Consider the following 12156-nt stretch of genomic DNA (forward strand, 5'->3'; position numbering starts at 1 on the left):
CTCCTGAGCTCAACACTACATATGTTGTTGTTGCTGTGAGTGTTCCTGCACTTCCTGTCTCCTGAGCTCAACACTACATATGTTGTTGTTGCTGTAAGCGTTTAAGAGGCCGCCTCCTAACTTAACAATTTTGCCATGACCTGTCCCTCTTTGGGACGCAAGTGTGTGAGTAGGGTACACATATCTTGGAAACAAAACGACGCCCCAGATAAGATCCGTTTCTTTACACTCTTATAACCCAGCTCCCGGAGAGATTCATTTTGTATGAATAAATGTCAAGTGTAACCCAAGTCATACACAATTTATAATGTCTGTATTTAAAATGTTTACAGTCGCTTAGAATAAGTGTTATAAAAATACTTGCTTGGGTGTATGGGTGTGGTGTGTTGGCAATACATTTTGTGCAGAAAACACGGTAGAAATCGTGTAGAAACGAAGTTGCTGTCATATATTTGAGTGGATTACAACGAAAAACATCTGTTTCAGTAAAGGCAGGGCGGGACAACTTAGGAATGGCCAGGAGTCCGAACTTGACCACACAGAAGGAAGCGAGCTACAAAATCATGTTTTATATCATTGGAAAGCTCTCGAGGAGTCGAATCCAAATAATGTGTGTCCCAGTGTGTTCACATGTTCATAAGCTCAAAAATTGGCTCAGAAAATGCATTACTGCAGAAATTTCTGGCCGAATTTTTTTTTTCTGCAGAAATTTCTGGCAGTATTTTTTTTTTCTACAGAAATTTCTGGCCGAATTTTTTTTTTTCTACAGAAATTTCTGGCCGAATTTTTTTTTTTCTACAGAAATTTCTGGCCGAATTTTTTTTTTTCTACAGAAATTTCTGGCCGAATTTTTTTCTGCAGTAATATTTAGCAGAATTATTTTAATTCAGGAGAAATAAGATTCGATCATTGGATAGTTTAACCTGGAGTTGCTTCAAATGACCTTTTTCCTCAAAACAAACATTTTTAGTTCACATGATTACAAGCAATAAAATAAAACTAATTTCGTGAGATATTTCAAAAAAAATATTTATTCACATGCTATATTACAAGACAATTTCTTGGGAGACTTTGCACTTTTCATTCTCATGAATGAGTCGTATTTTCTTGGGTGAGGTGATTTTTTCAGAGATGGGTCCTGTCACAAAAGAAAATAGATGTATAGATGAGTGGATCCATATTGTCTAATATAATGGATAATGGCAGCCTATACGCAGCTAGAGTTTACAATAGAGCCTGCGGAATAAAATGTATTATGAATGTAAATAGTGTGCTTTACTTACGTTTTCTTCTCAACATACTTGAAATGAATTCTTTTTTTCGTCTGGTCATTGAAAGCTATGTGCACATATTCTGAAAAGATATGAAAAAAACATTAAGATGCTTTTCATTTCAGTAATTAACACATTCCACAAACTTTAGGCACATGAACAAAGTAAGATAAGTGAGGTGAGTTGAAATTGGGTTGAATGTCGCGTCCAAGATAATTGCACTTATATAGCATGTGCGTGCGTGCGTCTGAGTGTGTGTGTGCGTGCGTGCTTGTGCTAGTCGTCTGCATCTTCCGTTTTGTATAGGTCACTCCATAAGTTGTCAGTGACTGCATACTTGTGTAGGGGGCACTCAATGTTCACACTGTCATGAAGCTGAAATTATATAAGGATGAGTATACTGCGAAAATTACATTGGATTAATTCGTTAAAAGAGACTTATGTATCATGTTTGGGAGAGGCATTCAGATAAGCAAAATTTGCTTGTTTGCCAATCCCTCCACTTTATGGAAATAAATATGTTTATATCAAGAGACTTCTAAACCATAACCGAACTCAAAACTAACCCCATGTGTCGTAAATGGGTGCTGTAAGGTAAAGGGAGGGTAAACACGTGTTTCATTGGCAAGGGATACTCAACCCTTATGATCGGAAAGGGGGTCCAAGGACAAAGGAGAGACCAGACCTACTACCCAGAGGGGCCAGCCTGGTACAAGACTTAGTGTAAAGCTAGCCTAGTCTATGTCATCAGCAGCTGGTCACTGCGGCGGAATGTGGTTTTGGCGTTGCTGTTCAAGTTCGAATTTCCGATAGGCCTGTCTCCACTAAAAAAAAATAGATAAATTTTCGGACAGCATAATCTGATGTCAGATCTTAAAAAAGTTCCGAACGACTGTGAAACCATGGTAAGAAGTATTATTATTATTGAAGCAACCTTCCCAAATGTGTGTGCTGCATAAGCCGGAGAGGTTCCCCTTGAATTTCCAAAATATGAATCGACAGACGAAACGAAACATATCCAGTTGGGGGTTATTCTTTTTTAGTTTGGTGGGAAAATGATATGAAACACTGGGGTCTGACTGACTGATATAGGAGATTTAACGTGCGCTTTCCGACTGTAGCGTATTTCGCACACGGGCCTGGCCGGACCATTTATTGTATTCCGAAAAGGGTGAAAGTGATGTGTGCAACCCAAGAGGGGGGTTTTAGGGGTTGCTTATATTGAAGTTTTGGAATTTTTAAATTTGGAATAAATGCCGAGGAGGGTGGAGGAGGGAACTAAGGGAGCCGGGTGAGGTGGGTGTTTGTATGTTTATTGGATTTTGGATTGGTAGAATAATTAGTTTTTAGATGCGCTTAATTAGGTCTGTTTTGATTAGGAATACGCCTAGGGCCTTGAAGTTTTCTGGTATATTTTGAGGGTTTAGTATTTCATCTAGAGTAGGAACCTTATTTAGATTGAGGGTGGTTTGTAGTGTGGTTCTGTGTGTTTGGTAGTGGGTGCAGTGGATGAGTGCGTGGTCTGTGGTTTCGGGTTGTTTGCAGTGGGGGCAGTTGCCTGTGATGTGTCTTTTAAGTTTTTTTAGGTGGTTATTTAGGTTCGTGTGTCCTGTTTGGAGTTTTGTAATAAATCTGTCAATTGTTTTAGAGAGGTGTAGGATTTTAGGTTTTGGCTAGTGGTTTTCTGAGCACTTTTTTGATTTGGCTATTTGAGTTTTGATATTGATTATGCCATTTTATGGTTAATTTTTTGTTTGTTTACACTTTTAATTTCTGATTTTGAGATGGGTAGGTTTAGGCTTATTACTGGTATTTTGAGAGATAATTTAGCTGCTTTATCGGCGCTTTCGTTGCCGTAAATTCCTACGTGGGCGGGGATCCACAAGAAGGTTATTTGTTTGCCTGCTTTTGTTAGGTCGTCGGAGCTTTTAAGTATTTGGTTTATTAATTTAGGTCGTTTTTTTGGTATTTTTGTTTTGGAGGGCTTTTAGTCCACTAAGGGAGTCGGTGAGAGTTAGGATTTTATTGTTGTTTTCAGATTGGGGCTGCCCAAGGACTAAATATATCATACAATTATTGAAATACCGGTATACATTGTGATTGTCGAGTAACCCCCCCCCCCCCCCCCCCCTAAAGTAGCACGCTAAAGGTTTTCAATATATTCGATAACATACTACTTAGATGCGAACTGTTTAATTGACAGCTGTTAATTGGTAACGGTCAAGCCTCAGTGAATTTGCATTGGGAGTGTGTGTGTGAGGGGGCGTCTGAAATAAAGGTGGATTCAGTCGGAATAAAGATAAGATAATGATCTCATAAATTTTATTGAAGGCTTTGAAAGTTTGGGATCGGCGAGACCGTAACACAGAGTAATTAACAAAACGATCACGTGATCGTGGCGCTGATAGACAAAACCCACCGACCACGTGCGCGACAATGTATCACCGTATGAAGTGACAATACCCGAGGATATTTAATTGCCAAGTTGACAGGAAGTCTGGCGGCACGGCACGTACAATATGCGTCGTTTGGGTATTCTATATTGTCTCAGCACCAGCTTTGATGGGGCAATAAGAAAAGATGATATATATGTTTATTTTAGGAAAACATTAATACAACAATTTGTTATATTAATAAACATAGGGTCTATAAAGTTATTTTTATCTAAATATTTCTAACGTTATAAATAATAGAAAACTCGCATGTAAATCATCAAAATACTGCATGGATTGGTATTTTGTAATTTTCCGTGTTTTCACTTTCACAGATCACCACAGGCAAATTCATGGTCACATAGCTACACTACAAGTGTCGCCATACAGCTACAATAAGTTGCCTAATGTACATGTAGACAGTATACAAGTCGCAATAACACCATAGGGGATGGAGATATCTCCTTTTCAGGTTAGATTGTTTGCGTATTTTTTTATCAAAAGTGGTAGAAATAAATACACTAAAATTAGACTCTTACAAATCGCGTTTCGCATGGCAGCAGAGCCACACATTCACTGTTTGGAGTACAGGTTGTTATTTGGTTGTTGTTATATGAAATAACCGTGTTACCAAAATTCCACGTTCTAGGGTCGGCGTTTCCAGAAATAAAACAATAAATATTTTGACGTCTTACCTGTATCGTAACTGCAAGACGGTAACCAGACGCTGTAACTCTGACTGCACGTGGTTCGGGATCTTTGCTGTGGCTGAAATAAAGAGTGCTATGTTTTACAGAAAGAGACCACGTTGCTTGTGCCATTGTTCAAAGACATTGTTCGTAGGTACGATTCTGAATATACACGAATATATACAAGTCACATGACAAAGAAGGTATTTACATGAAAGATATTTCAAATCTCGGTGTTAGAGACCTTGAGAAATGTAGATTTAACTGAATCCAATCCGATTTAGTGTTACTATCATTCATTACAAATGGATAATACGATATTGCATTATAGAGAGGGTAATTATAGCTACCTGAAGGAGCAACCATATGTCCACTCTTTGAAGTTGCCGCCAAACCGGACGCGTTATTGTAACTCGCAAGAACACTGTGTACACAGCTTCTTTCTAAATTTGGAGAAGCGTAAGTGTGGTGAAAGAACAATATGAATGTAAGTCAGGCATGAAGTTGCACGGAGGAACCAACGTGAGACTTTATAATCACATGGGTGTTCATATATGTTGTTTAATGCGTGATAGGTATTACCGCTTAAAAGGTGGTTTTGTATTTATAATAAAAACTGATCGTTTACATTTAACATAGAATATAAAAATAGTTTTGTCTGGGTAGCAACATAACTGTTGCATAGGGTATGTTGTTTAATGATAATACTATATGAAAATTCCTCGAGCCAGCTGACTTACACTATGGATAGTGTACAAGACAACAGTTATAGAACATCACGTGATAAAGTTGATGGAAACGGCAAAATATTTATTTACAATATATGTGTTTCCAGGGGAAGAGCCTGTTACAAAGTCTGTGTCTAAAAAAAAGTAAACTCGCTCCTTGTCGGACAAAACTGAATGTAATTAAGTTAACTACCTATGTACATTATCAGTGGAGTACTTGAATTATATATCAAATTGTAACCCGAGATGCTGGTGCCACACCTTATTACGTGACCACCCAGTGAGGCGTGAACACTCAGGGGCATGATATACACCCTTGTGTTAGATTTGATATACCAATCAGCCGTGGACGCCCGACCATAAAAATGGTATATATAGATTTAACCCTAATCAGGTATCGTTAAATATCGTTAAATCGTCGAGAACGTTCTGTCAGACGATCAAACGATAACTATTCAACAAGTCGGTAAATCACATCGAAAACCCAAGTTCTGGTCGCAGTGAGAAGCTCTGGATACCTTGAGGAGGGTTCACCAGCTCTGCTTCAACAACGTTGACATGGGTAAGGCATTTTATTCTATTTTTGTACACCAAACACTGTATATATCTTGAAGAACCTTTGCCTTCTGTTTGGATCATGGTTTCTTTATGAACATATTCACTGAACATGTTGCTACCCTATTACAGATCTTACCAACGTCATCAATAGTCAAGGCAGACATCTTTCTTCAAGAAATCTGCCCAAAAGGAAAAACACTGAAATTGGTAAGTAATGCTTATGTGCAATGTCGTTAACTTTAGTTCATTTATTGCATCGGCACTATTAGGTAGAGTTGAGCTACGAACGCGAAAATAAACTGGTACGGCGAATGTAGGGGTGAGGTACTCCATCGGCTTCGTTGCGCTGGTTTTTTTTACCACCACCGACTGTGTTGCCAATTTAAATTTCGTTTCGGAATCAAAGCACGGTGCATGTTTTTTTTATCAAAATGTCAACATGAGCTAGGAAAGGAAGAGCGGAAGAGCCAGGGCTCTGCGAACATACGCGGATTGTGTAGCCTTTATATATATATGGCTTCGCGTGGCATTATATTGGTGTTACGTACGTAGTATACCAGGTAAGTGTTGCCCTCGTTGCCCACAGGGTGCGAGTTGGTGGGTGGCTCGGTCTACTCGGTGGTGCTAACAGTAGGCGTAGGGCTAGGCAAGTTTACGAGACATACTCTCGCGTGGACCTAGTGATAGAACCCTTTCTTCGTTTTGAGAGGACATGTCGATATCGAATTTCGCGAATTTTCTTCTCGAATTTCTGGGCAACAATGCAGTTTACCGGGCGCAGCCCGAGCTCTACCATCCGCTCAATTACCGCGCTATAGTGCCACGCTGTCTCGTTATACCGTTACCGTGCCTCACGCTCTGGTGACTCTCGCTTTACGATCCAACACCCGTTTTTCGGTCATTAGGGTTAGCTGGCTTTGGGCAAGGGTTAGCCATAAATTCTTACTTTTTCAAGCGTTAATTCAGTTAATCCCATTGGTTGTTGACATAAACAATTGCGGTTGTGGTTTCAAGAAAAGATGAATGGGAGAGCGGGCCGTGACGTCACACTCATGCGCAATTCATTGTTTACTCAATTACACATGCATGTCAATGGTGATTCTAATGACCTGTTAAACGAGCACTGAATACATGTGATAGCGCCTGTGGTCCAGTGGTAGAGCGTCGGCTAATTAACGCATTAATGAGCAGAGCCGGTGAGTCGGCGAAGCGCGTTCGAGCCCCAACAGCGCTAATTGGATCAGAAAAAGTGCGCCCGTAAAGTGCACTAATCCCGATGTAATGGGTCATTATTGTGTAATTGGTATCCAAGCACAACATGTCTTTATGTGATATTTCCTTTCCAGTTTCAAGTGAATTCTATGCTTGTCTTAAGAGGCGACTAACACTATTGCGTGGTCAGGCTCGCTGACCTGCATTGATGCTCATGATATGAATCTCTGAAATGTCTGGCCCAGATTCGATTAATTACAGACCGCTGTCATATAGGTGGAATATTGCTGAATGCGGCAGTAAACAACAAACCAAACCAAAACATATATTACTGTCTACATATCCTATTGGTAGGGAGTTATGTAGATTCTTATTTAGAAACCAGTGGAGCTTAGTATCCACAGTGCACATATATGGGTTACGTTATTGTAGTTTGTCCAATATTATTAGTAAAGGATGTAATGGGATTTGTTTTGTAATGGGATCGTGCCATGTATGTCAAGACATTTGTTTGTACATTATATTTGTAACACACGTTTAGAAGGATAGAAATTTATCTTTGTCTTAGCTAAATGCTTGGTACGGGCCTGTTGAATAAATTCAATGTTTGTCTGGTAGGCTTGTCTAATTTTGGAGGAATTGTGGATTTTTGAGAATGGAAATTGGCAATTGTTATATTTGTATGACTATCCAATTACATTAAAGTTGCAATTTATGTATTGTTCAAATATTTATTTGACATTTCCAGGACCAGTAAAGCTGCAAGACTTTGTCGGCCAGTCAAAAGTGGACGCTGCAATCCAAGGTATCACTTTTAGTGCTATCATGAAGATAGTTATCAATGAAATTATTGGTATATGACTCCACATACAATATCATGTATAGCATATTTATTCCTTGAGGCTATACTATACAATTCAAAGTAAATGCTGAAGTCACATGTGGTTAATATTTTTATAATTTATGTAAATTGTTTTAAACCACATTACAATTGTTTTGAAGCAAGTATTTCATGTCCAGTTGCTCATCCTAAGTATAAAAGAATCTGCACACAATGTTGAAACTTTTTAAATGCACAAGATTGATTTTTCTCTCAATATTCAAATCAATATTCTGTAAAAATAAACAAGTTTTGTACAATTTGATTTGTTTTCATAGTGATAATACTGATGTAAATACTATTTTCAGGTGAAACTTTCTTTCTCATGGTGGGGCACACGCATGAAGATTTGGATCAACTGTTAAGTGTTTAGTGCAAGGGAACTTAGACAGAAGCCTGCAACAACCCGCGATGCCCTCCTTCAAGATTGGGGACATCCGGACACCCACCACCAAGCTATCAGACTTCAAGTCCTTCATGCCTGCCCCAAGGGAAGCGACAACCCTCCCAACTAAAGTTCAAGAGGCAATAGAGAAGAACAATGATAAACTGCAAAAACAATCAAAGGTAATTTCAATAAATATTGCATTTCTTTTGAAATATGTATTGTGATGTGTAATATTAGGGTTAGTCAGCGTTACTTAGAATATGTGTAATGTGGGCAGAGAAACAACCCAACTTCATGAGGTTACTATTTTTGCTTTTATTGTATAGATGCACTGTGATTTTAATTATGTTCTCATATTCTTTACATTTTTTTTCTTTACTTTCAGATCACTCTGACAAAGCACTGAAGACAAGCGTCAGTATCAGAACAATAAAGAAGGAGCAGCAAGTTTTGCTGAAATGAACATATTTTTTGTCTAAGCTATGTGGCTGAGATATTGCCGAGGATTGCATTGCAGGAGTTTTGTAGTTTGTATGTTTTTGTTTCTTAGTAAAGCTGTGTATTTAGAATTGTATATATATATAAGATATATATAAGATGAGATGTGCACAATGAAATTTATGAAACAATATATGCAGTTATATTGTAAAATCTTGGTTGTGTTCTATTTTTTTCCATATCTGAAGTTAACCTACTTTCAGAGTACCGTATATCACATGTAGGTTGTTTCTTTGAATTCCAACTGGGGATTATATATTTGGTTGGCCCGATGGAATAATTATGAAATCACATTCACCTTTAATGTTGTACACTTCAAAGTCGTCAAAAGGCCATTGAAGATGGTCACTGAAATTCTCATAATAATTTAGATAATTATAGGGTAAGCTCAAGGTTCAATGATTTGCATCTGTCTAGTATACCAAGGTATGAGGCCAACATGTTGTTCCATTGTTTAATTCGAGTGACGTCAACTTTTCTTGATAAATTTGGTAAATATAATACCAAGATAAATATCTTCAATTGTTGAATTCAATTCAAACTATCCAATGATTGAATCTTATTTCTCCTGAATTAAAATAATTCTGCTAAATATTACTGCAGAAAAAAATTCGGCCAGAAATTTCTGTAGAAAAAAAAAAATTCGGCCAGAAATTTCTGTAGAAAAAAAAAATACTGCCAGAAATTTCTGCAGAAAAAAAAAATTCGGCCAGAAATTTCTGCAGTAATGCATTTTCTGAGCCAATTTTTGAGCTTATGAACATGTGAACACACTGGGACACACATTATTTGGATTCGACTCCTCGAGAGCTTTCCAATGATATAAAACATGTTTTTGTAGCTCGCTTCCTTCTGTGTGGTCAAGTTCGGACTCCTGGCCATTCCTAAGTTGTCCCGCCCTGCCTTACTGTATATACAGCGCTTTATTCCCAGTGTGAAAACAAAACAAAGTATATTATTCATATTATACAATCTCTTAGAATGTGCTATGTGGACACTGTGTTCAGTAAGGCGTAGGCAGGTCGGTGGCCACACTGGAAGGTTACCAGTTGTTTACAGATACAATACATGAAACACCATCATACAATGACTTTGCACATTCTAAGAACCGGCCTTTGATGCTAAGCTTGGATAGGTTTATCCATAAACAATTACGGTTACCGCGATCAACAGTATTCCAGTGATATCAAAACTTTTTTTAGCATTGATAAAATAAACAAATGTACGCTTTTTCCGATTATTTTGACAGATATAACTGCTAAAATGTGCTCAACAGTGCTGCGTTTTTTACTGAAACCATTTTGTTCGTCTGCAAGTATATTATGTAAGATGCGGACTCATCTAACTATGGACTAAGGGTAACCTCCCAGTGTGGCCACCGACCTGCCTTCGCCCCACTGAACACATTGTCCACGCTGGGAATTGGATGAAGTCACAGTGTCCAAACTTGGACACATGATGGCAATGAATTAAGTAATTGAGTAAGGTGGGCTTAGCAACTAATTCTGAACTGATCAAGAAAAATCTGTCCTGAAGAGAGATGTTTTAAAACATTTTAAAGTATTGCAGTTTGTAGCATCTTCTCTACACATGTGTGCAGTAGAAATTAAGATTAAGATTTTTAACATTAAGTCTGTAAATTTAGTCTAATAAATATCTCCATGCATGTTCACTGGTCACATTTCACTATGGATGCTAGAGGTGACAGTGTAGCCAAGAGACTTAAGATCCTATTTTCAGCATGCGTTTTAGTTAGAGATCCCAGTTAACGATAAGTGGTCCCAGTGGGACCAGTAAAATGAAGAGAGGTCACAGTGGGAATAGTAAAATGAAGAGAGGTCACAGTGGGAATACTAAATGAAGAGAGTCACAGTGGGAATAGTAAACTGAAGGGAGGTCACAGTGGGAATAGTAAAATGAAGAGAGGTCACAGTGGGAATAGTAAAATGAAGAGAGGTCACAGTGGGACCAGTAAAATGAAGAGAGGTCACAGTGGGAATAGTAAAATGAAGAGAGGTCACAATGGGAATAGTAAACTGAAGAGAGGTCACAGTGGGAATAGTAAAATGAAGAGAGGTCACAATGGGAATAGTAAACTGAAGAGAGGTCACAGTGGGAATAGTAAAATGAAGAGAGGTCACAGTGGGAATAGTAAATGAAGAGAGGTCACAGTGGGAATAGTAAACTGAAGTGAGGTCACAGTGGGAATAGTAAAATGAAGAGAGGTCACAGTGGGAATAGTAAAATGAAGAGAGGTCACAGTGGGAATAGTAAAATGAAGAGAGGTCACAATGGGAATAGTAAACTGAAGAGAGGTCACAGTGGGATTAGTAAAATGAAGAGAGGTCACAATGGGAATAGTAAACTGAAGAGAGGTCACAGTGGGAATAGTAAACTGATAGGTTGAAATCTTTTTAAGCGTTAAATTGATATATACTGTGTCAAATTGAAACTTCACATTTTTAAAAGTAATCCCATATATGATATACAACGGACAAATGTATCAGAGAAGGTAATTTTTAATCATTAATGTCAAAAGAAGGATTTTAATTAACGGTGGTAACCATAATTTGTTCCAAGCACCTACGGTATTCGGTAATAACATCAACAGTTTAAATCATAAGTCCCAAGCACGAGAATCTGATGGCACACAAGTTCAGTAGCGTGTATGGCCACCATGTGCGTTGACAACTGCCACACAACGCCTCCGCATGGACCCTGTGATGCTTGTGAACACATGATTGGGAAGACGACGCCATTGTTGCTGCAAAATGGTGCCAAGATCTTGCAAATTCAGTGGTTGGTTTTGGAGAGTGCGCAGACTTCTGCCAAGAGCATCCCAGACGTGTTCGATGGGATTGAGGTCGGGAGACCTAGACGGCCAGTCCATTACGTTGACTCCCGCATTCTGAAGGAAATTCCTTGTCAAAATTGCTGTGTGGGGTCTGGCATTGTCGTGTTGGAAGATCAAACCTGGTCCATGTGCTGCCATAAAAGGCAGAAGTTCTGATGCCAGTACCTGGTCCCGGTAAGCAGCAGCGTTGAGGTTGCCACGGACTACAAGAAGCCTGGAACGTGCATTGCCACAGTAAGCACCCCACACCATGACACTTCCGCCTCGAAATCTGTCAACTTCCTGTACACAACACTGGGCGTAACGTTCATGACGGCGCCTCCACACCCTCGCCCTACCATCAGCAAATCGAAGATTAAATCGGAATTCATCACTGAAGACGACTTGATTCCAATCCCTCTGAGTCCATCGTAAGTGTCGCTGTGCCCACAATTGATGTTGACGTCTGTGTAATTGAGTCAGAATCGGTTTCGAACAGTTTGCGCACTCAGTCTACCCATAAACAGTTCATTTCTGGTTGATGAAGCCGTCACAAATCGGTTACGGAGGTGACGTAAGACAATCTGACGATCCTCTGCATGTGACGTCACACGTGGTCGACCTGGCCGAGGGCGATCAGCGGTGGTACCTGTTTGCTGTAGACGCG

At 39.1% G+C, this 12156-nt stretch overlaps 2 long non-coding RNA genes across 4 annotated transcripts; one reads left to right on the plus strand and one right to left on the minus strand.

Annotated features, from left to right (window-relative positions):
* Positions 1 to 807: 807 nt before the first annotated feature.
* Positions 808 to 4946, minus strand: LOC125384271. 2 transcript variants are annotated; one of them, XR_007223157.1, is made up of 4 exons: positions 4743 to 4946; positions 4399 to 4471; positions 1284 to 1353; positions 808 to 1138 (listed from the first exon to the last, which is right to left on the minus strand). It is a non-coding gene; the product is annotated as an uncharacterized LOC125384271 (long non-coding RNA). The 2 variants fall into 2 exon arrangements; XR_007223156.1 differs by lacking the exon at positions 4743 to 4946 and having other exon boundaries at positions 809 to 1138; positions 4399 to 4599.
* Positions 4947 to 5354: 408 nt separating this feature from the next.
* On the plus strand, positions 5355 to 8919 carry LOC124112936. 2 transcript variants are annotated; one of them, XR_007223158.1, is made up of 4 exons: positions 5355 to 5885; positions 7639 to 7695; positions 8079 to 8337; positions 8544 to 8919. It is a non-coding gene; the product is annotated as an uncharacterized LOC124112936 (long non-coding RNA). The 2 variants fall into 2 exon arrangements; XR_007223159.1 differs by lacking the exon at positions 5355 to 5885 and adding an exon at positions 5925 to 6238.
* Positions 8920 to 12156: the final 3237 nt, after the last annotated feature.

This window comes from Haliotis rufescens, unplaced genomic scaffold (genome assembly GCF_023055435.1).
Source record: "Haliotis rufescens isolate VD_foot unplaced genomic scaffold, xgHalRufe1.0.p SCAF_3, whole genome shotgun sequence".
In the NCBI taxonomy this organism is placed as follows: domain Eukaryota; kingdom Metazoa; phylum Mollusca; class Gastropoda; order Lepetellida; family Haliotidae; genus Haliotis; species Haliotis rufescens.